Source organism: Camelus ferus, chromosome 3 (genome assembly GCF_009834535.1).
Source record: "Camelus ferus isolate YT-003-E chromosome 3, BCGSAC_Cfer_1.0, whole genome shotgun sequence".
In the NCBI taxonomy this organism is placed as follows: Eukaryota; Metazoa; Chordata; class Mammalia; order Artiodactyla; family Camelidae; genus Camelus; species Camelus ferus.
Genome location: NC_045698.1, coordinates 47674218 through 47697753, shown reverse-complemented (window position 1 = coordinate 47697753; position 23536 = coordinate 47674218). Strand labels below are relative to the sequence as shown.

The 23536-nt window shown below is 39.8% G+C and overlaps 1 protein-coding gene across 5 annotated transcripts in view; it reads left to right on the top strand.

Moving 5' to 3' along the window:
* Window positions 1–23536, top strand: part of ZNF366 (zinc finger protein 366) — a 266082-nt gene that overhangs the window by 91384 nt on the left and 151162 nt on the right. For 3 of the 5 annotated variants that reach the window (XM_032474042.1, XM_032474055.1, XM_032474031.1), the window contains exon 2: window positions 8737–8921. The exons of the other annotated variants lie outside the window; for them this stretch is intronic. The gene's annotated coding sequence lies outside the window, so the exon portion shown is untranslated. The remainder of the gene's footprint in view (window positions 1–8736; window positions 8922–23536) is intronic. 5 annotated transcript variants of the gene reach the window in all.

Here is a 23536-nt window from a genome sequence, read left to right as displayed (position 1 = left end):
TTCAGTGCCATGGCTGGCCAGGTGGAATCCTCTCATTTACCAAACTGCCGTATGTTTAAATTAGTGCAACAGGACAGATGTGGAAGATAACACACAGAGACGAGGGATTTGGCCACAGCTGCTTAGGGAATTGGTGGCAGAACTCAAGACAAAATCCAGAATTTCTATTTCCCAATGCTTATTTGGCAGGTTTTTTCTGGGTCTCAGAACCAGAGTCTTAAATTTCAGAAGGAATAAAGAGGAAACAGAAAAGGCAGGCTTTGACTATGTAAACACAGAGCCAACATAACAGCCTAATATAAAAAGGCAAAACAGAAATCCTGAAATATAAGAAGTACCGGACATTCAATAGGATGGGCTAATATGTAGTCACTAAAAATCCATATGGTGAATATTGATTTTACATGGGGAAATCCTTTGATCTACATCAAGTGAAAGAAAAAACAGGAAATAAAACTGCATATAAGTTAATGCTAAACATGTAGTGCTCTAAAACCAAAATACTCTAAACCAGATGTTGTGTTTGCTTATCTCTGTCGGATAATAGTTTTTTCTTGGAATTTCATTTGTTTCTGCAATGAACACTCACTACTTTCATAATCAGGAAAAACAATGAAGGTTATGATAGATTTCCAGTCTCCGGTTTCCACCAGGGAGCCTGTAGCTCATTCTCATCTCTCAGCCTTGCAGGACTCCTAGTGGTTTCAAAGCCTGCTTTGTTTACAAAAGGATGATTATGTGGGGTGTCCAGGGAGATTGACTGAGAGAGAACAAAGTGAGACATGTTTTATTGAAGACACTAACCAGAGTCGAGACACTTTCACAACAAAAAACCCTTAATGAATTCAGTGGATGGCTGTTCCGGTCAAAGTAAATTGGTTAAATGGGAAATGGGAAAGTTTGCGAGCTCTGCAAGGGAGGATGACGATAGACTTTTAAAATCTATCTCTATAGGGAAGAGATCACAAATAAAGTCCACGATGATCATGATTTTTATTTACCCAGGGATGGGTTCACTTGGTTTATCAGGAGTCTGATAAGGTCAGAGACAGGGGCTCGTCCCTCCTCCCCCCTCATCCCACTGGCTTTCTGACTACCTTCCTCCAAATCACGTATGAATTCTGCTGCCACTCTCCCAGGCCTCAAGGTCTCACCCTTGGCCGTCTTCCTAAACCTGTCTATTGTGTTATGCTACGCAATTGAAGTTCTTTTGCCTTGCATCTGTTGCTTCCTCTCTGCCCAGCCACCTTGGGTCTGTCCATTGTACCCACATTTCTTTGTTGCATCCAACCCTGCATTTGGCCCTTTGCCCATTCCTCAGGTCATTGCCCTGCAGCTTTGGTGCAATTATCCTTGCTCCTCTCTCATGTCTAGTCTCAGCTCCTAGCACCCCTGCCACCTAGGTCAGAGCCCTTCTTCTGTGTGCTCAGGAGAGATGGCTGATCAACACCGACCATTTGATTTCTGTGCCATGACCACAGAACCTCTGTGACTTTGTTATACTTGACAGTCATTCTTTAGCCATAAGACCATGGAAGACTGGAAGGTGGACACTGACTGGCCAACACCCACCCTATGAACCTGGTTCTGCCACCTCCTGATTGTGAGACTTTGGTCAATTTACTTAGCCTCTCTCAGCCTCAGTTTCCTTACTTGCAAAATGGTGGTAATAATAGTTACCTGACGAAGTGAGTTATTACATGTAAAGTGCATCTAACTCATCTGGCACATAGCTAGAATTCAATTAATATTAGTTTTTACTATGTTATTATCTTATTACAGAAGCAACCTATCTATCATGTAAGAGCAGGGGCTCTGGAGTCAGACAGACCAGCTTAAACTGCACTTCTGACCATGACTACCTATGGCACATCCAGGTGCAGCAATTCCTTCTATAAAATATATATATAAAATCATAAAGAGTACTGACTCTAGTACTTTCTGTAGGGACTGAGTGAAATAATGTACATGAAGCACTTGCAAAATGCCTGGTACACAGTGCCGCTAAATGTTTGCTATTGTTTGCATTACAGATGACGGACGGCCTCACCAGCTTTTCCTAGGAAGGGTGACTATGAAATTATTATTACCTTTATAGCATTATAGAATTGACACTTGAATTCTAAAGTAAATTGAGCTTTTATGGTTGTGCCGAAGAATCATAATGGCATGTGAGTGAGATTAGAATCAGAATTGGCAAGCCGAGTTTTTCCTCTGTCCAGGAGAATGAGCTCATTTTGTCCTAAACCAGATTCTGTTTGTCTCAAGTGCACATGAGCTGAAACCAAGGGGCCTCTGAATGGTTGAATCTTGTGGCTAATGACAGTGTGTTCGGATGCATGCGTGCATGATAATGTTAAAGATCTAGTCTCTTTGCTTCAAATAACATAAAATAAAAAAGATAATCCACAAAGTTATATCTGTTCAAGACTACAAAAGTGACTCAAAATCAACGTGGGAATCACTCGAAACAGGAAAATATGACCTCATGGAGTCAGCTAGGGGCGGCTAGTCATCTTCTAAAGAAAGCCAGCCTTTGACATCATTATAAACCTTCCCTAATTTAGAATGACCATAAAGCTCAAGGAGGGAAACTTTCCTCCTTGAAGGAAACATGCTTTATGAAAACTAAGTCTTGTCATCACGTAAATCAGCCACACATGAATTTCCATTTCCTGAAAGTCTCTGTAGTGAAATCTACCTGTTAGAAAACATAATTGAATTCTAGATTTACCAAAACAAATCACTCAAGTACTAATGCAATAAGAGGGTTGTTTTGCACATGAAATGGGACGTTTACATCAGATAATAAAAATATTTTATATCCATTGGCTCATTAATCATGACTGAGCTTTATGAACCAGGTACCAGATGCTTTTTCTAAGAAAAAATAAACACCAAGGGATCCAGGAATCAGGGCTAAGCACTGAGAACACCAGTGGAAAGTTGCACATCAGACTGAGACCTCTGTTTTCAAACCTAGGTTCCAGGGCCCCGTGATTTCCCCACCCAACTCCTGGGTAATTGGTTTCTATGACTGGGAAGAAGTCCTTGAGGTTAAATCTGTTTAGAAAGAAGCTAAGCACAGAACAGCTGTTGCTCCTGACTTCAAGGTCTATATGGATCGGACAGAGATGATTAAAAAGGAGAGGAACATCCAAAACCAAATAGAAATACAAACTCAACAGCTATCCCCAACTAAAGTGTAGTTTGCTTAGCAGAGGCTGTTAAGTAAAAGTAGAAGACTATGCTTTCTAAAAAAATGGCAATATAAGGCATATATAGTCAGTATTTTGTATGCTTCACGACGACAATGATCAGACAGTGTTTATTAAGCTACTATGTGTGTCCAGTGCTATGATGCCTGTCATACAAATCAGTCTAAGCAGAAGGGGGTCCTTCTCTTACACTTCAGAGTGCTTACAGATTGCTGCAGGTGCTTCTTAAAACACGCACTCCCAGGCACCGCCTCCAGAGGCTCTGATCCGGTAGGTCTCAAGTAGGTCTGAGAATCTTCATTTTTCTTAAAGAATCACATCAGGTGGTTCTGATACAGGTGGTCCACAGACTGCAATTTGAGAAACACTTGATTTAGCAAACACCATAAATTATAAACCAAATCAGAACTCTACACACTACCCATTGCAAAAGGTGGAAGACAAATAAATCCAACAATATAGTTAATGTAACAGTTCCATGAGAAAGCCAGTATATTTAAAAGCTGTCTGAAATCTGTTTTTAAAAACTTGCAGGCAAGTATTTAAAGGGGCTAGTTAGCCCCTACGAGGCATGAAACTGAACCTAAAACTAGTCACTTTATTTAATAAATGGTATTAGTCAATACCATGCATACTGGTATGTAGTAGTAGTTCAGTGGTTCTCTACCTTGGATAGATGCATATTAGAATCATTTAGGAGCCCAACTGATCTGGACTGGGGCCCAGGCATGGGCATGTTTATAAAACCGCTTAGGTAACTGTGATGTGCAGATAGAGTTGAGATTCACTGTCCACCTCCTGTACCCATCCCTACTATGTCACACATAAACACACACACACTTCTAAAAAAAAAAAAAAGATAGGTAAGGAAACTACTTTACAGAGAGATTAAGCAATTTGTCCAGGCCATAAATCAGAGATAGCCTCCAATGTCAGAAAATTAGACAGCAAAATTGTCAGGGGAAGTGAAAATACTGATTGAGAAGAGATTGTGAAATCAAGCTGCTACTGGTTTCCATGCAGCCCAGGAGGTGAAAAAATCTGCACTAAACAAAGGGAATTGCAGAAAAGACTATCTCATGGGAGTCAAAAGTTTCAAAAAAGAAATGTTTTCCTTTGCTGAAAAGGGGCAGAAAAGTACTAGAAACTATTCCAAGGAGGCAAATTAACTTGCTTTCTCTGGTGAGTAGAAACAAGGTGGTTAAGGCTTGTGTGATATTCAGAGGTACCTGCCACCTTCTGCCTTTCTCCCCATCAGAGCCTCTGGCAGTCTTTGTTCATTGTTAACAGCACTCTCTCCCCTGGAGGCTAGGCCCAGCCTCAAAGCACTTCTTCAGACAGCATTCACCCACCAGGGCATCGTATCGGGCACGTGAGTTGGAATCTGTCTGCCTTCTCTGGCATCATGAGGAAAGTAAACTCTGTACTCAGACCTTACTTTGAGTGCCCACTTTGCCCAATCCTAGCTATGTGGTCTTGGGCAAGTTCCCCTCTAAGTTAAGTAGAAGCAAAATAAATGCCCATCTTGTAGTGTTATGTAAGTTAAGCGACAAATGGAGTGTCTGGCACATAGTAGGCCTTAACTAATGGTAGCTAGAACTATAGGTTGTCGGTAAAGTCATGGGAGTGAACATAAACACTCCCATTAAATAAAAGCCCTGGTCCTTCTCTGTCAGTTATACTTAGTTCACCTAGAGAATTATAGAGGCCCGGGGGTTGTAAGCTAATAAGCAGTGATTATTTGTGGGTGTTTATCAATTTGCTTTGATTTTCCCAAGTTAAAGGATGAGGAGATTAAAATTCAGTATTTTAAATACTGTTCTATGTGAGGAACCTCATAAGGGAACACTTCGGGTCCTTTAAAAGTTAGACCTGCTATCACTGGCAAGGAGCACAGAACCTGATGTAAAGCAAGTAAAATAAACACAGCATCTTTATATGTTATGTGCTACAGAATCAAGGTAAATTCTCACAGAACAAAAATAAGTTAAGAGAAATAATTATGCATGCAAAATGATATTTTTTTCTTTAAAAGGGTTATTATGCGCTGTGTGGTGCTGGCCTCCCTGGAGGTGCTGGCCGCCCACGGCCTTGGGCCTCTCTGCTGCCAAGATCTGGGAGCTTTTGTGGAAAGGCTGGGGTTTTGGTAGGTGTTTGAAAGAGAATAGAGCTGGCAGATGCTCAGAAATCAATGGGTTTTAAACCTGCACAGAATACACTTTCTTTTCCTGCAGATATAAGAGAGAGGATTTTATTTTAGAGAAGGATTTGTGGTTTGAATTAGAATAGCACTATTGTGACAAAGTTGGCTTTCAGTCTAAGTGATACATTTACTGAAAATTCTGTCTGTGCCTTCAGTGGGAGCTCACAGTAAGTTATGGCTTACTACTATATTTTGAAAATAACTCCATAAGCACTAAGAGAGCAGAAGTTCTTTACAGTGATATTGACTTAAATGTCATTTTCTATCAGGGTAGGAATTATGATGATTTAGATTTGGTTTCCTGGATGAATGCTGGAGGTAGTTTGTTAGTATAGCAATAGAGTTTTGGATGGTTCTGTGGTTTCATGGGAAAAAAATAGGTATTTGGTCACATTTGGACTATAACCTTGAAGTGTTTAGAAATATGCTGAGAAATTTGGACCAAATTTTCTAAAACAGTGTATGTTTCTCTCTCATAAATCTACCTTTCAAAAGGTGAAGTAAAATGTCACATTGTGTAGATCAGAGATTATTCATTTGGAAAGTTTATGAGATGATGTGGTCCAGGCAATGAATAGGATTAAGTATTCAATGACACCCAGAAAAACATCAAAGAGAATCAAACCAGGGATTTCAGAATACCTAATAGATCTTCAAACCTATCAGTTTCTTTCAAGCTCCAAAATGCATGGGTTACAGGACCTGACAAATATTAATAATGGCATCCAAGGCCATTTCTGCCTGAATTCTCATGACCTGAAAGTTGGATTGGGAATGGGCAGAGCATGCAAGGCTTAATTGGAAATGTTTAAACAAAAAAGTGCCTAGAAACCTCAATATATTTAGAATAATACTTTGCTCATTAAGAAATTAATGAAGTGCCGACAATTATATCATCAAGATTTCAAGGATTCTTCAGAGAAAACAAAGCTAAGTAATGGCTATTTTAAGTTGCAAAGACAGAAGCCAGGAAATGCTATGTTTGAACATTTGGCCCATAAATTCTAAGGAAACTAAAAGAAAACAAAAGCTAGTTGGTAATGAATTCATTGAAGAGACAAACATTCAGAAATATTGTTGTGAATCACTCAAATTAGGGACATCAAGAGGCAAGTAGATTACAGTGTTCCTGGTATTTTGCTGCCTTCTTAAACTTGTCTTTATTATTTTATTTGGGTTGGTATATTTATTATTTCCAATGTTATTGGATTTTTTTCTCAATTCTTTGTAACTTTTTAATGAAACTAATACATCAGGTTGTAATTCAATCTGAGAAATAAATAGACAATAAAATATTTTTGCCATTTTAATAGCAAAATATATTTTTGGGGGATGGAAGAGGGAGTAGTAATAAACAAAGGAAATAAATTACATACTGCTGGTCCTAAATATCCTTTCATAGTTTACTGTGTATCTCTTTATATTTAAAATTTTGAATTTTCTTTGTTTTCAAAAACTAATTGACAATGGAAATTTCTTTTAAACATTTCCGTATGCATTTCTGTCCCATAATTAAATCTACTGCTGACATTATGTTCCACTACATAAATCAGATTTGTTCCTATTTCAAGAACCTTGCAAAATGTTTATAAAGCAATAATTGGTAAAAAAGATTAGTCAAATCATTGTTAGCAAAATAAAATCTGGTGAATGTCTAGTTGTTCAGATAATACCAGAGAGCTGAGAGCCAGTGCTTTGGCCACAAGGACATCAGACTTAAGTAGAACAGTTCAGGCCTCTAATATTTCCAAATGCTTTGCCCATCTTTAACTTTGCATAACTTCTGGATTAAGTGGACAACCAGCATGTTCTATCCTAAGTATGGTTGTCTCTTTATATCTGCGAGGTATTGGTTTCAGGATGCCCTACAGATACCATTATTCCCCAACGCTCAAGTCCTTTATATAAAATGGTGTGGGAGGGTCAGCCCTCCATATCCATAGGTGTGGAACCCATAGATATGAAGGGCTGACGGTGCAGTCCTTCTCGGCTGCTTTGTGGCGCTCAATGAAAAAAACCTGGTAATTATGACTGGAGGGGAGGAGTAGAAACTTTTAAACTCTTAAAACTCTTTAAACTTTTAAAGCCACATTTAGAAGTGTTATATTGGCTTTCATTTTCAAAGAGGACATGTTCTAGGGCAATTCCTCAGCCTGTTAAGTTACAGAGCTGCTGCTAATGCTGGCTGGCTCACCCTTCAGTGGGAACTCAGAGAGCAGCGAGCTTGTCCTCTGTGGTTTGTTCTCATGAATTCTTCTTTCCGAGTAGCTCAGCCTGTAATGGAAAACAACAACAACAACAACAACAACAAATGAACATCTTTACAAAACAGCTGAGGATTATGCATGTGATAAACAGAAGAGGTTAAAAACAGGCTCATTCCTCCAGTCTATTGGCTGAATTAGCTTATTTCACTAGCTCCTTGGGTATCCTTTTGTAGTTTTTCTGTGAAAAAAACTCTTCGTATCTCTTAAAAAATCTGCTGTGTCCCCTATTCATTACTATGGATGTAATCTTAATCCACATTGCCTGATAAACTGGAAGCCTGTGATCCTTGCTACCTCCATTCCCTACCACTGTCCTGTGGATCCTGGAAGCTGTCTCTGAAATTCATCCTGGTCCTCTGTCCCTGCTGACAAAGTCTTGTTTCAGGCCAAGCAGCATTAACCTGAATTTGTGCACTATTCTATTGACTCTCTTCCTTTTCTTGATCTCTTTACTTGGTCCCTTGGAGGATCTGTGTTTAAAAGTTCTAGTGAAAAGGCATTCTGGACTGTCACTACTTAGGCTCCAATCTACCTCTCTAGCTTCCTCAGAGATATACTACTTACCTCTTTGTATCAGCCTCAAAGCATGGAAGAATTTGGGAGGAATTTAGGCTTTGGGGGCAGATCAGATGTCTAAATATGACTCAGCATCTTATTCAGTGAGTAACCATGGACCAGTTATTAACCATTTCATGCAGTGTTTTGGGTGCTGGAGGTCAGGGTTTTTATAATGAACAAAATAGACCAGGTCCCTGCTCTCATAGAGTGTATGGTCTAGTGGAATCACTAAGTACCATGTTTCTAATAAGCAAGTTGTGTCAGAGACCATTAGTTGCCTACCAAATATCCATTCCCCCACCTCCTAGATGGCAGTATGTTCTGCTGAAAAGACCAAAGTTCCCACATTCCCTTGCTGCTTGAGATGGTCAGTGGGATGTAACTGAAAGTCGCTGAGTGGAACTTCTGGGAAATCTATTTAAAATGGGGCTGACTCAGTAGGAAAACACTTCCATTTGCAATCTTCTCCTTCCTTTTTCTTCCTGGTTAGAATACAGATATGATGGTTGGAGATCCAGCAGCTATCTTGGACAGTGAAGCGGCTTTGAGGATGGAAGTCATTTGCTATGGAGGGTAGAACACAATGATAGGAGACAACCAGGTTACTGATGACTGTGGAGCCTCCATATCAGGCTTGGATTGCTGTCTTTGGACTTCTATGGGAGAGAAAATACAGTAAGTCTCTATCTCATTCAAATTTTCTTGAATCTTCTGTTTGTGTAGTTGAACCCAAGCCTAAATTATAGACGATATAACTATACACAATCACCATTGAATGAGAGACTTGGAAATCACAACTTTAAGGTGTTAAGTAACAAATCACTTAACTGTAGTCTTGATAATCATCTCTTGTTCTATTATCATTTAAAAATCACAGTGATGATAATAATGTCTAATAGTAAGATAATATTTATGTAAATAAATCTTGCCTTAACATAATCTACCTTAAATCAATCCTCACGCCATCTAAAAATTGAGAACAAACTTATAACAGTGTGTCTCATTCCTACTTCAAATTGGTCTTAGTTCTCTCTATGTAAATTCTGAGTTTTCATTTTTATTTCAGTTTCTGACTATGGCCCAGGAATTCCAGATGCTTAACATACATGCCACTGTTGCCCAATCCTGTGTCCATGTCAGATATTAATTATTGATTATGACATTTTCTCTGTCACAGCATCATCTTCATAAACCCTTCTAATGTAGTTCCAGGCAGCTCCTACTATTGGATCAGAATTGGCAGCAGACATACATTTATTGTAAGCCACTTTCAATAACTTTGAAAATGTTGGGCAGGGTTGAATATGATGTTAATTTTTTTCTTTAAATTGAAATAATAGTGAGGAGTTTTCTTTGAGTATCATCATAAACTAAAAGAACTTCTAGTTCATTGAGTGGACTTTGATTTTATGTATTAGGTTTTAAGGAAAGACAAATGGGGACATATTTTGCTTCTAGTAGTTCTGATATTAGTATATATTAGTGAGCTTTAGGGAGTAGGCCACATTTATTTGAGTACCTACTGGTTTTTAACATTTTATTTTTCATTTTTAAATTTTTTGAAGTATAGTTGATTTACAATATTGTGTTAGTTTCTGGTACCTAGCATAGTGATTCAGTTATACATACATATTATTTTTCATTATAAGTTATTGCAAGCTTTTGAATATAATTCCCTATGCCATACAGTAGGACCTTGTTGTTTATCTATTCTGTATATAGTAGTTTGTATCTGCTAATCCCAGACCCTTAATTTATCTCTCCCTTCCCCTCTAGTAACCGTAGTTTATTTTCTATGTCAGTGAGTCTATTTCTGATTTATAAATAAGTTCATTTATATCATTTTTTTTAGGTTCCACATATAAGTGATAGCATATGGTATTTGTCTTTCTCTGTCTAACTTAAGTCGCTTAGTATGATTAATCTCTAGGTCCATCCGTGTTGTTGCAGATGGTATTATTTCATTCTTTTTTATGGCTGAGTAGTATTTTATATATATTATATATATCTTCTTTATCCAGTCATCTGTTGATAGACATTTTGGTTGCTTCTGTGTCTTGGCTATTATAAATAGTGCTGCTATGAACACTGGGATGAGCACCTACTGTTTTTTAAAGCATTAAATAATGAAGATGTAGAGAGAAAATGGGAAATACAGTGGTCTTTTCCCCCCAAGGATTTATAATCTAATAAGAGATATAGGATAAATCCAAAAATTTAAATGTACAGATATTAACAGTAACAGCTAATGGTGTGCCACAGATCTTCAGGGAAGAGAAACTTAAATTTCTAAATGCTACCTCTGTCATAATCATTGAAATAATAATAGCTAACACTGCATAAGGACTTCTATGTGATAGGGCCCGTATGCTATGGCTTTTCTATAGATAGTGGGGGCTGCATGGCTCATTCAGAGTCCTCCTTCCCAGGACCTCCCTCTAGACACACAAAGGTGGACTCACAGTGCCATGTGCCCTACATGACTGTTAGGGCCTCTCCTCATCCCATGATTGGTTTGCCCAGTTGATTGACCTGATCCAAGCTGAGCCAATGAAATTCCTCTCCTTGGAATTTGCATTGTAAATGAAGAGGCCAGGGGCTATATCCACTGAAACTGAGCCGCATATCTGCATGTTCCAGAAAGAATGGGCACCACTGCTAGTGCTCGGATCCCAGAGTGGTACTAGTTCCTGCTCTCTCAGAGATTTACCAAGCTTGAAACCATTAAGAACTATAAGGAGGTCAGTATGTGATATGAGCATTTTAACTCATGCTTTCTTCCCTTCCTCCTTGAACACTGAGGTACCCCAGTATTTCGATAAATACTCTACTTCTCTTCCTCACTTTCTTTTTCTTCTTCCCTTCTTCCTTCCTAGCCAGAATCAAATGCAAATCAGAATCAGATTTGCAATGAAAGAACTTTTACTAATACAGATGTGTTATTTTCTTTCATTCTCACCATGATGCTAGGAGGAGATAGTGTGTCTCCAGTGGTCAAATAAGGACATTAAGGCTAGGTGAGACTACAGAATTTGATGCAAGATCACCCTCTGTTAGGTGGCAGAGCCAGGATGCAGTCCTAGCTAGACCTATGTGATTCTAGAGCCAGGATTTCACGAAAATGTTTGGTCCTGCAGGCGGTGAAGCAGCATTTTCCCATCCTTTATCCTCCAGAAGATCAATAGATTGCCTTCAGATAGCCATGGTTCTGGATACAGCATTATTGGAGCTCAGGAAAAGCAACTCCCTAAAATGTGGTCCTACTTCATCTTTCTTTTTTGGCCTCACTGTCACTGGGGCACTTGCCTTCAAATACAGCAAAACCCATGCATATGATAGCACGTAGTTTTTGCTGTATGTGATATAGCAGGTGATATCTTTGTGCTGTATTTGATAGAGCAGACAAAGATGATAGCAAAACCAATAATCTCTTCCATCAGTATCCTCTTTCTATAGTTTTCTTGACTATCCCCTAGACATGTCCTCTTCTTTCTTAAAATGTAGCTTAAGACATACTTCCAAGAAGATTTTCTTAATTGATTTTTTCCATACTTTAATTAAAAGTTTTTAACAGAGGTTGGAATGAAAGGGTAAAAAATGATGCTCATCCTGAAATCTTGATGCATTGTATCCTGGGTATCTTCCCTTTTTGGAAGTGGGGTGTATCCTCCTTTGCCCCTCCAGGATTGGTTTCTCTGCCTGTTCTCTGGCCGGGGGGGTTGACCTGCTTGGAACACAAAAGGGGGCTTCATTTGGTCTCGGCCAATGAGAGATGGGGAGCAGTAGTTTAGAGAGAGGAAGGAGACGGAGATTGAGGTATTATTCCCTCCTTCCTCCCTATGGGGGCACATCAGGCTGGCTGTTTCTCTGGACTAAAAGTCACTTCTTCTCTTACATTGTGCTTCTCCTCACCACTTCTTATTTTGGGTTCCAGTAGCTGCTCCTTCCCCTCTCTCCTGCAGCTCTAGGAGTGGTAGCAGCTCCACTGTTCCTTGCCTGGGGGTTCTGCACTATCCCTTAGGGTTTCCTGTGTCCTGCCTGCTTCCTTAAATAGTCCCTCCTTGGATCATCCTAACAGTGTACTTCTCTTTCCTGCTGGGCTCCTGAGTGATGCTAATTCCAAGTGTTTCTCCCAAATAGTCCTTCTTGTGGTCTCTTGTCCTGCACTTTCATTGACATGCAAACCTGTTGTTCTGTGGTCGGTACTCTCTGGAAGAGCCCAGTCATTCAAATCTAACCATTAAACCTGTTATTCAACAGACAGTCACTCTGTAGATACATATCGTATTAGGCCAACCAGGAATCACAAATTCACTTTTAGAGAGAAGACAAGGTTGGTGGTGAGTGTGATTTACAGAAATCATTCATTATACTCCCTTCCTACTTCTGCTCCCTTAATGGTATCACTGTGTGCATTTTCAGGGGACACCACATGTCTCTGTGTAAAAAAACCAGAGGAGCTGTAGATGGACAAGCACTTATTGGGTATGTTCTGAAAATTCCATTCAATTTAAGTTCCTCAGGCTACCTGGAAAAATATGCATGACTCTCAAATTTGAGGGCAAAATCAGACTTCCATCACAGAGCTCTCTCCAAATTACATGTCACAACTCATACCTAACATTTTTACAGTCATATTAGAACTGACCTGATAGTTAGAGGCTAACATGGCTTTTTTTTTCTTCTATTTTTTTTTCATACTTGCCAACCTACAGTTAAAAATCTGGATACTCAGAAGGTCAGACAAGATCGTCCTGTGGTAACTTCCTGTGCACAATGACTGTCTGAATTTAGTTGTGTTGCCCACAGTGGGGATAATTTGGTTGTCCATGAACATTGGATTCTGAGAAATGCTATTGATAATGAGACTCACTTATGATGATTTGATTACAATTTAGGGTATAGCTAGCTTGATGAAGACTTATTCAGATTTTGCAACTGAATAATTTACTTTCTCTATTAGGAGAAAAATTCATGGCACAGTAAGCTGATTGAACCACAAACACAAATGCCCTGAATAGGGTAGAGAATTCATGCAGAAAATACACCAACAAGAAGTCATTGCTCTTTTGCTGACAAGGGTTGGAAGGTACACTTGATCATAGTACAGCAGATACTGCCTGGCCTGAGAACATGGGCTTCAGGAAGGAGTCAGACAGAGCTTAATTTTTTCCTGGCTGAAGTTCTTGCATATGCAGTAGAATTTCCCCTTAATTTATTACACAACATCATTTTCTCTGCATGCTATTTCTTCTGCCAAATCACCTTGTCTTCGTGTGACTGTCTCAAAAGGCTGTTCCCAATTTCCAAAATCATATGTAGATCGACATTCACAAACAGCCGTCTTCTGTCTTCCTCAGTATTGGGACCCACCTCTGGAGTCCTCACCAGGACAGTTGCTCTTAACAATTAAAGAAAAAGAAATGGAGATTTTAGAGATTCTGCTGGCTCAGAATTGAGAGGAAGGAAGATGTGTGGCAGATCAGGCTTCCTTCAAGGTGACTCTGAGATGGTGACTTGGGTAGAGTATGTTTATGGGGGAGCGAGGGAAGCAGGATCAGGCAGAGGGATGCTGGGCTGTGCTACAGCCACAACAGATGCTGCAGCCAGCCCCATGGTGAAGCTCTGGAGCTGAGCTGGCCTTGCAGAATCATCCCTGCTTGGGGCAAAGAGGCCAAGCTTTTATACTGTTGTGTACCCGTGAGAAAAGCTATTTCCCAGGCTACCCCAGGGAGTTGGGGGTGTGGCCTTGGGTTAGGCAGCTGTCTTTGGTTTAGGCAGCCACTGGTATGAGGGCTCAGCTGTGAGCTAGCAACATCCAACAATCAACACTGCCAGCAGCTGTGGGAATGAGTGCTTCCGCCCTGAAGGGTGGTTAGCAGCATGACTGCTGGGAGCTGATCCCATTTGTTCCCTTTGGTCAAAGTCTCCCGTCTCTGCCTAGCTGCTCCAGTACTTAGCTAGGAATGTGAACAAGTAGAGAGCTATGGGGTTAGAAAATATTCTCTTTCTTTTTAAACTATGCAAGAATTTTCTAAGATGATCACTTTAAAGTGCAGATGATCTTTGTGTGTTCAAAATACAACTTGACCTACCAAGTATATTTTCATAAAGAGAACATTCCTGGGGACACCCCCATTATGTAAGGCTGAATGCTTGGGAATATGGACGCAGATTGTGAATATTTCACAGCTGTCTTCTCCAGAGGATTTTAGCTTCCAGTGAGGTCAACCGTACCCTTCTCCAGAGGTAGCTCAAAGTCTGGCCAGTGGAAAGTTACTGCTCTTGGATTAGTAAAGTTGAAAATTCACTTTTTTGAGTTTTAACTATTTTTGAAAAAATCTCACTTTTCTACCATAGGAAGTAAAAGCACAGAGGGCCTTTCCTTCAGAGGCAGCCTGGGGTTATGAAGTGAACATGGCTTTGGAGTCTGAAACCTGTTTCCCTAACCTGGGTCTCCTATCTGTTAGCTCTGTGACCCCCTAAACAAATCCCTTATCGTCTCTGGGTTCTAGTATCCTCAACTTATGAGATGAGTTGTGGTGAAGATTGGGTTAATAGACAAGAAAAGTCTTTGTAAATTGCAGTGTACAGCTCAAATGTCTTGTTACACTTGTTAGAGCTGGAAGAGAGCTGGCAAGTTCTCCAGTGGCCAGATGATCCACAGAGTCCCAGGGAGCACGGAGGACTCGCCTAAGGTTGCACATCTGGTTTGTGGCAGAGCTGGAGCCAGCCCCCAGCCCTCCCGACTCCCAGGCTAGTACTTTTCCATGACACAAGTCCGCCTCCAGCCTCTCTCCTCACCAGTCCTCTCCCTGCAGCATAGGGAGACTGTGCTGCTCCCTCCCACAGAACATTGAGAGGATTTCAGAATGGCGTATGTTTACCAAAGCTTTGAGTGTATAATCTGGAAACAAGATACTCTTCAAATCTGAAGAACTATTATTCAAAAATTGTTACCTTAGTCATTATGCTAAAATCCCCTTGGGCTATAGTAAAGAGGAGAGGAGCGCAGCTTGTATTGATAATAGAATTACTGAGCACACACAGCCATCTGTGTGTGTGTGTGTGTGTGTGTGTGTGTGTGTGTGTGTAGCAAGTTAGAGAGAGGGAGACAGGGAAAGAGGAGGAGAGAGAAGAGAGTCTCTTTAAAAAGCAAATAGCCGTACAAGGTATTTTGTGTTATTCCCTATCCCCTTGATTTAATAAGTCTTAATTGAGAGTTCTTGTAATTCTCTTGCATCAGCGGATAAGCTCTCAGCATCCTCAAGTGCTGCAGGGCCTGCAGTTTTCTGCTTTTCTGTGGGTATTCATTTCCAAAATTTCATTAATATCCTACATGTGAGTCATTCACTCCCATGCAATCCATTTAAAACATCCAGCACACTCTGGGGGACAGAAGACGAAAGCTCAGAAAAGGCCAAGCCTATTCATTTGGTATGTTGAAGACTTGCCAACGTGAAATGGGAGAGGAGGCCTAGCAGGGTCCCCTCAAGGTAGCCAGCAGAAGATGTGGCAACATCTGATCCCCACCCACCTCCCCTCTCCAGGAGGGTGCCCTTTTATTTTGCTGTATGCTTCATGAGTGGGAGTCTGGGGGCAATACAATTGATGAGAGAGAAGAGAGATGAGAAAAATTCCTTTAGCAGGATAATAAAAATTTTAAGTTGAATATTCTTAAGAAATAATTGCACAGGCCACGTATGTGCAGTCAGCTCTGATCAGGAATCAGAAGACTGGGATTCTAGTGCTGGCCTTGCCATCAGCTGGTCATGTGATCTGGGGTAAGTTTTTTAACCTCCCTGGGACCCCAACATCTTCAGTTATCAAATGAAGATCATGAAACTTGCTTTAGTTATTGCACAATGAATGTAAAAGTGCTCAGGAATGTGTACAGCATTACACAAATATAAATTTATTTTATATATTAGCTATGAACTATATACCTGATTTCAATATGCTTCTCCTATATGATAGGCAAGCATGTAGCTTCTAAGGAGATCTTGGTGGCTGGCTCCCTTTGCCATTGAAAGCACAGAGCAATGCAGCAGTGCTGGCCTGTTTTCTCTTATTAAGAAGCAAGTCATCTAAGGGGTAAATTTGACAAATGAGCCTTATGGAAGCTTTCGAGCTATTGCCTGGAGAGGCACTAACATTGGAGTTGGCATCTGGGGCTAAGCAGGCCAGGAGATGCCTCACAACAAGTTGTCACTAGAAGGTGGCACACTGTGGCCCTGTGGCATCACTCATTTCCAGCTATGATTACAAAAGCTAGTCAAATTTTCATCATTCTCTAGGATTGCCAGCTTGAAAAAAAATCAGTGTGAAAAAATGCCTGAGGGATAGCCATCCTCTGCCTTTGGCCATAGATGGGTCCACACAGAGTCCTGCTGGCAGGGGTGGCTCCCACAAACGAGTTACTGCCTCAAGGAGCAGGTGGAGAAGAAGGAGGAGTGCATGGCTTTCATATACTTATTAGCAATTTTCTGTGTGGCATTTAAAATCGAGGAAGGAGTTAGATACAGCTCTAACACTCGGAAATTCATGCACTAGGTTGCGGCTCTTGGAAATATCATTACATCAGCAGCATGGTGCTCTCTGCCTTCAAAATGGACTTAACTCTTTCTGAAGTGATTCTATTCTTGGACCTGAATATTTTCTCTGTCCTCAAAATTCCTCTTGTGGGGAAGAGTCATGCTGCCCTATACATAAAAAATACAGCAAATTGTTGAAGAAATTCCAGGGACTGAATACATCAATACATGAGAGTTAGATTTGGTTGTATTGACATTTGGTGGTTGAGGTTCTTTCCTTAAGCTCTTCAGCACCTAGCAGAATTGCTTCATTTGTTACATTGGAGGAATAAAATGGAGACTGTGACCTACAGAGGCACAGCTAACTTAACCTTGGAGAGAAGGGGGAATTCATGACCTTGGCATGGAGTTAGGTCCAAGGAGAAATGCAAATCTTTTCTGATTCAAATCATTTTGTGACGTGGTATCTCTCAGACTCTAGGAGCCTGGATTCCTTCAAATCTGTCTGTTTAATTAGCTCTATAAGGAGAAAATTCCAGGATTAGAGGCTGTAGAGAAAGTGAAAATTGGAGACAGAGGCAAAGTGAATTGTAGATTTAAGGTAATTGGGGTAAGGGCTTGATCCAAGTTAAAATCCTAACTCTGTCATTTATTAGCTCAGGGACCTGGGAAAAATCATCGTTACTTGTCTGAGCCTTAAGTCTACCTGGAAAAAAATGCAGATAACTGTAGCTGCCTTCTCCACTAGCACCACCCATATCGCAGTTGTTAGGATGGATGTGAAGGTTTTTTGCAAACTATAAAGCACAATGCTGTTAGGACTGGGCATATATTGCTCGTGTATGTGCATATGAATATCCGTAAGTGAATACAAGACAAGTATTTTGTTCAGCTGTGGGTTTGAAGTTTCCATTTTAATTTTCCATTTTGTTTGCTAATGGGGCAGATTGGATGTAAGCATGTCAGGGAACGGATGCCGCCTGTGATGTTTATGGCAGGGTAGACCATCAGCCAATCTGTACTCCCCTGTGGATCAGAAATCTACAATTACAGAAATTATGCCTCAATTAGACTTTGTCCTCAGATGGGTGTCACATTAGCCTTCAGAGAGAGACAGGTGGGCCTGTGACAAGGCCTCAAGTGTCAAAGGTCTGTTGCAAGAGAAGAATGTCAAAGCCACAGAGGGGACTCAACATTGCTTTTTTACTCCTAGAAAGTCCCATGATGGTTTAACATATTTTCCCTCATATCTGCCTGGCCTGACAAAGCCTTATCTGATCTTAAAAAACATTTTCAAGAACTATTTTAGGGTTTTGTTTTGATTTGTTCTTGGATAAGATTCTTAGGGGGAAAGAAATTTTTAGGTTTTTCTTTTCTTTTTAAAACAGGCGTTTTTACATGAAAATCTTCTTCAATTAAAGGGCCAGTCTCTAATAGGGAAAGATCACTTTGCTCTGCAATGGTCATTGTGGAACTAGTCAGCCTTTGTATGCAAAAAAAAAGAAAAAAAGAAAAAAAAATTGTTTCCCCTTCCACTTTGAGGAAACTATCAGATTCCATCTCCACAGTATTAGGCCCTTTTCACTCAGTATGGCTTTCAATCACAAGAGATACTGAAGGCGTTGAATAAACTTCCCACTGGCATTGCCCTAAAACTGTATCGCTAACCCTGGGAGCTAAAGCAGTTGAAATTAAACAACAGACCAAATGTAAAGACAGCCTACTGTGTTTCCATGAAAAAAGTACCCTCAGGTTTTCTTGTGAAGTTCAAGAGCAATGAAGGCTTAGAAATGTTTCCCAAGAGCATTTTTAAGAGAAAGAGAGACTTAGAAGCTGAATTCTGTGGCAATAAGTATTAATAGTGTACAGTTATACGTTGTGTGGTATCCTTAATCCAGAGAACTCAGTGAACCCAAATATCAAGGACTCACCAATTTCTTCATCCTTATGTCTTTAAATTCATTTAATTCATAGGTTTTGTGTAGTTTCCTATCACCTTTTGGATCTGGATGGAGGTGGTGGTGGTGAGGGGGTCACTGTGTCGCCACTGTTGGACATGCTTATTAGTTGAGATGGAACTCAGATTCAAAGAATCCTTCTTTCTGAAAGTCATACTGAGGTGGGTTTTTTTGTGGAACAAAGACTAGAGGTCTATTGGCAACAACCCCTGCTTTTGTTGATCTAAGCTCCTGATGGTCTTTTTCGAAAGTATATTTCTGTACAGTAGTAGGTTACTTGAATCAACAGAGCTTTCACTTGCTCTCCTCTTTCACTTTTGCTCTTGTGGTAACCAGAGTTCTTGGTTCTTGACCCTCATCAATGAGAATGAAATAAGGCAGTGAAGGACCGGGAGGTTGGTTTCTCCACATAGTTCTACTGGGCTTTGATTCGTGACTGGAAAATCACTGGCTTCTGGTTAACCTGAGTTTTTGCATCTTCCCTTTTAACTGAATATTGCTCCCTTTATTCAACTTGTAGATGTCTGTAGTAAATAAAATCATTGTCTGTAATGACACAATAAAGCAGGAGATAAACACTTTGAAAATGTAACCTGTAGCTCTTAAAAAGTGCAGTGAATTGTCTGTCAGCAATAAATTAATATCTTGCAATTTTAGTAGGAGAAAAAAAGGTTAACCTGTATTTTGCTGACTGAGTTCCTTGCCCCTACCATCTTGTAATTAAGGATGTTCAAAATGTTCTCATTTCAGCATTAGTGTACATTGAGTATCACATTCCAAGAATTACATCAGGTGAAGAGCTAAGGCTTCATTGTAATATCATGAAGAGGCCAGGGGGAAAATGGGACCTGACAAGCCATCTGCACTCAGCCCCGACGAATCTGCACCCACACCTCAGTGGGAGATGCTCTTGACCTTGGGGCATCTCTGACCCCTTACCTTGGGGCAAATGAAAACCGAAGCACTATCTACACTTTTCAGTGTGCTCAACATACTCTAAGCTCATGGATAATCACCATGCTGCATGAATTTTGTAACTAGCCTGTAAAATTTGGCCAACTTTGAGAGTGGTGACTGGTCTTGGTCCAGTGATAACTACTCCAGCTGTGGTTATAAATCAAGGGGAGGTTGTTAAAGAGCCTCTATCAGAGGCTGGCTACTTGAAGCTCTTTGTCTGGAGACTACAGAGAAACAGATGCCAATAGCTGAACCTGTTCTGTTCAGAGTAGGGTGCTAGCTTCAGACATTCCTCTCAATTCCAGTCTCAAGCTCCATCCTTCTCCCTGTTGTTTCCTTCCAGTGTGTCAGTCTATGTTCCTTCCCCATGACAAGACTGCCTTGGTTTGTAAAGAACATAACATTCTGCCACCGTGAATAAAGTCATTATGGTTGTTTTGAATTCCAGAGCATTTGATTGATGTGGCTGTTGGTATAAGCAACAGCTTCTCCTCTGTGAAATAAATTCCCAGTCCCCCTTTGGAAACTGACTCATAGCAGAGCTGTGACACGGAAGTGTGAGAGCTAGAGGTGAAAAGTGGTATCTCCAGTTAAAATTGGAGATGATACTTAGAAATCATTATTTGAAACCCTGAAAAAAAAAAGAGCATCACCTGCTGACTCATTGGTCCTATTTCCTTAGGACTTTCAATTCAGAGTGATATAATTCACCTATAATTATCGAAACATTTTTGGTGTTTTACCTTATCAACAGAAATCAGCATCATGATAATTCAAGACCATATATAAAATTATTATAATTTTGTCAATGATGTAATAGTCTATTAAAATGAATCCTAAAACCAAAGAAAAAAATCCAAGGGAAATAACAAAGAGAAATAGATTGGCAGCATAAGGACCTCTTATTTCATTTTTTAAAAAGGAACACCTAAGCTATTTTGATTTGATTTTTACCTTTCAGTGAAGGCAACAGTGCTGTCCGAAACTTGGAAAGCCATTGTTAGAAAATTGAAACAAAACAAAATAAAACAACAGAAAATAGAATTAGGATCAACTCTTCACAAAGTCTGTTACCCTCTATAAGAGCCAAATGTAACTTTGAAACTTGATGCCAATGCCCAAGTGGTCCAAGTTACTGCCTTTGCTCTTTTTAATAAGTCGGCTGTTCATGGAGCTAATCATAAATATAATTGAAAATCACTGTTGGATCCTTTGAAGTTTGCTGCCGTTTTGTGGAAGAATGTAAAAAAAAAAATCCTGAGGAAAACTTCAAACAATACTTTAAATATTCAGAATCAACAATCATGCTGTTAGATTTACCTCAAGAAGTTCATAGTGATTATGAAATATAATTTTAACTCAAGAAAGCACTCTAATTTCCCATCTGTAATAAATGTCACCAGGGCAGTCATTGTCTTAATTACTTAATTTCTGCCTGGCTTTAACTGAATTTAATTTTTTATTCTGAAACAAATATGTGACCAGAACAAAGTACCCAGATTAATCAGCTATTGTCAGTCAATTTCATCTATGACTTTGGAAATGATGCCACTAAGACAAAGTGGTTCTTTAGTAGAAACAATGTCATTCTGCCCAGACTTTCATTTTAGGAGAGTGCTTCTGCAGTGAATTAATAGTCCCTGGAAATGGTGCAGAGCTACAATAACAGCTTTCTGGTTTTGATTATAAGGCAGAATGATTTCTGGTTTTCTGTAATATTTGCATTGTGAATGGGATTCCATTTTTTCTCGTTTAGATACAGTGATCAGGTGAGAGAAACCTGAGCCTATTCCATCAAAGCTCTGTGCTGTGGCCAGAATACAAATCACTTGATTCCGGTTCCTTGAGAAAAATCAGCATATTTTAAAACAGAGAGAGTATTCGGGCAATGAACAAATGAGAATTTGAGATAGTGTTCAAGAAATCATGCGCATTTGAACTGAAGTCACTGTGTATTGCTCTGGGTTTCATGGTAGCTAACTACATATCTTTCTGCAAAATGCTTTCATAGCATTCTCCTAGGGTGTTGAAATTTGAAAATAAGGGTAAAAAATAAACACAGCTCAAACAGAGGTGGAGTGGTGGGATATTATCCTAAGCCATTGCCGTATTCATAACTCCAAGGAGATGGCCAATTGGGATAAGAAGGATCAAAGCCCTTTGTGTTCAGCAGACAGAGGTGTGAAGAGAGAGAAAAATGGAGTGGTGAGTTCTAATCTCCCTTCAAACCTGGGAAAGTCACTGAAGTGCCTTTCTTTTATTTAATTTTCATTCCCTGAAAATAGGATGGTGATGATGTGTACCTAATCATGAGGCTGATCAAAATCTTCGGAAAGGGCTTCTTCAAAGAGATGATCCACCATGCTTAATGATCCGAAAATTAGCTCAAGGCTGAACTAGACTTTCTTCAAAGTAGAATGAAACCTCTTATTTCATTATTGTTGTTTATATTTTCAGTCAATTAGTGCCTTTTCCAAACCCCTGGCATTTCCTATGTAGAAAGATTTTTTATGCCAGTTTGGCTTCACATTGAACAACACTAATTCCTCTCCCATGTGACTGTCCTAAAAATATTTGAAACAGCTGTCATGATTCTTCTCTCCAGGCTAAACAACTCCAGTTCCTCACAGGCCATGGTTTCAAGTGCTCTTGTTGTCTTAGGCTCTCCTAGCTGGACAGGTTTAAGTTTACAAAATTCTTTTCTAACAGTGAGAGATTGGGAGCAGAATACCAGGCTTATGTCAGTCATGTTAAATCTGGCAAGCATTGTTGCTTCACGGATTCAGACTACCATGGCTCTTTAAAGACAACTGAAGTTGAATCAGTTATTTTTGGAGGCCACATCAGATCACTGGCTCATGTTGAACTTGGAGTCAATTTAAACCACAAGTTTTTTCACACATGCTCCTGCTAAGCCACTATGTGTGTGTATAGCTATATATAGTTATTATCTGTTGAGTGCTTATTATGGGCAAGGCAATGTGCTAAATGCTTTGCATCTTCTGCATCTCATTTAATCTTCACATCAACCCAACGACATAGTAAGTATCCTTAGCCCATACTGTGAGTAGGCTGAGGCTCACATGAGTTAGAGACTTGCCTAAAGAGGTTGACTCCAAAGCAGACACTCCTAAACTTGATGCTATTTGGCCTTCTGTACTGGCGTGATGTTTTTGTTGCTAACCTTTCTTGGAGGGAGGATACAGAGGATCTAACATCAAAGAGCAGAACCATTAAATATAAATCAGGTTAGATCTACTCTTCTTTTTAGTCTGCTGAGATCTTTTTGGATCCTGGTCTTGTCCCTCAATATATTGCCATTCCCTTAAAGGTTCATGCCACTCATGGATTTCATCAGCTGCTGTCACTACTCTCATTTAAGTCATTGCTTCAAAAAATAGAACCAGGCCAAAGACAGAGCCTCTCAGCTCACACTAGAGCCTCCATCATGTTGGCCTTGATCACCAATCTGATCAAGTTACAAATCCATGATACTGTGATTCAGCTCACATTTTTTTCATCTTGTCCATCATGAAGACCTTCTACATCCTTTGCTAGAATTCAAGTGCAAAATTTAAGGCATGCTTTTAACGAGGCTAGCATTACTGCCACAGGGAGCAAGAAGGAGTGGTCTGGCAAGATTTGTTCATTGTGAATCTGTGTTATTTTATCTTTTTTACTTTTTTTTATTGAGTTATAGTCATTTTACAATGTTGTGTCAAATTCCAGTAGAGCACAATTTTTCAGTTATACATGAACATACATACGTTCATTGTCACATTCTCTTTCACTGTGAGCCACCAAAAGATCCTGTATATATTTCCCTGTGCTACACAGTACA